Below are 1,842 nucleotides of genomic sequence, written 5' to 3'. Positions count from 1 at the left end.
TTTCTTGAAACCTTTGCTATTAACATGATGTTTTTTATGAAATCCAGAGGCTTGTAGCACACTACCAATAAATAATTGATCAATTTCTGCATTACCTTGTGCTAGAGGACCTGGCAGACCTGTATGGAATCGGATGTGTGTTATGTACATAGGGCAAAGCCTGTTCCTAATCAAATCTTGCACCTGGATAAACAAAGAGGTTAGTTCTGTATCATCAGGTATAAATTCAGCAGTTTCAATATGTAAAATAACACTTTCTGCGTATTGTGAATCAGTAACTATATTAATAGGTTCTTTAAAATCCCTTAGCACCATAAGAATGGCATATAATTCTGCCTTCTGGACAGAATCATAAGGACTTTGTTCCACCTTACCCAAGTCTTCTGATTTGTAACCTGCCTTCCCTGATTTATTGGAGTATCACGGATGATTTGAGAAAGGATCCAAGAAGTTCTCTTTATGAAGTTAAGCCTCTTGCTTTTTGGATAGTTGTTATTAATGTCTCCCAAAAAATTAGCACAAGCTCTTTGCCATGGTTCATTATCTTCCCATAATTTCTTTAGTTCATCAGCAGTGAAAGGCACTATAATTTCTTCTGGGTCTATGCCTGCTAGTTGATGAAGTCTCAACTTGCCTTTTATAATTAACTCAGAGACTTTTTCCACATAAGTTTTCAGTTTCTTACTTGGTTTATGTGGTAAAAAGATCCATTCCAAGATAATATCATCTCTCTGCATTAAAATTCCTGTAGGGGAAATTTTTGATGGTAGTATGACGAGAATACAATTGAGCTCTGGATTTACCCTGTCCACATGTGCCTGTTGTAATTTTTCCTCAATCATCGTCAGTTCCTTCTCTGCTTCAGCTATTAATTCTCAGGGACTGTTTAAATCTTTGTCACCATCCAAGGTTTTGTTCAAATGAATTATTAGATCAGATGTTATCCCAATAGCTGGCCGTAGACTGGAAATGTCCCCTAACAGTCTTTGAAAGTCATTAAGCTCTCTCTTCTTGTCCCACCCAGCTTGCATCCAGAACCCTTCTTCCCTTCTGTCCCCTTTCCTCTTTGGGCACATAACACCATCCAGCTCAGTCTGTCTGGCACTGGGGGCAAATCCTCAGGGCAAGTAGGCAGGCGAGACCTCCTTTGTCTCACTGGCCCGCCTGCACCAACCAAAGTAGGCGCTTTGTTTACGAACTACCCAACCTGCATGGAGATCTGATCTCGGCACCAGGAGAGACAGCAGTGCGGTGAGTTTGTGACTGGACAGGGAACTCTGAAGTTCCTCATCCCCCTCCCTATACTCCCCGGGCTCCCTGCAGGGGCTCTACCCCCCCATACTGCCTCTCTCTTCTTGTCCCACCCAGCTTGCATCCAGAACCCTTCTTCCTTCTGTCCCCTTTCCTCTTTGGGCACATAACACCATCCAGCTCAGTCTGTCTGGCGCTGGGGGCAAATCCTCAGGGCAAGCAGGCAGGCGAGACCTCCTTTGTCTCACTGGCCCGCCTGCACCAACCAAGGTAGGCGCTTTGTTTACAAACTACCCAACCTGCACGGAGATCTGATCTCGGCACCAGGAGAGACACCAGTGCGGTGAGTTTGTGACCAGCGGAGGCGGAAGCAGCCCTGGACAGGGAACTCTGAAGTTCCTCATCCCCCTCCCTATACTCCCCGGGCTCCCTGCAGGGCTCTACCCCCCCATACTGCCTCTCTCTTCTTGTCCCACCCAGCTTGCATCCAGAACCCTTCTTCCTTCTGTCCCCTTTCCTCTTTGGGCACATAACACCATCCAGCTCAGTCTGTCTGGCGCTGGGGGCAAATCCTCAGGGCAAGTAGGCAGG

Source organism: Chionomys nivalis, chromosome X (genome assembly GCF_950005125.1).
Source record: "Chionomys nivalis chromosome X, mChiNiv1.1, whole genome shotgun sequence".
Classification (NCBI taxonomy): Eukaryota; Metazoa; Chordata; class Mammalia; order Rodentia; family Cricetidae; genus Chionomys; species Chionomys nivalis.
Note: the sequence above shows the minus strand (reverse complement) of the source record.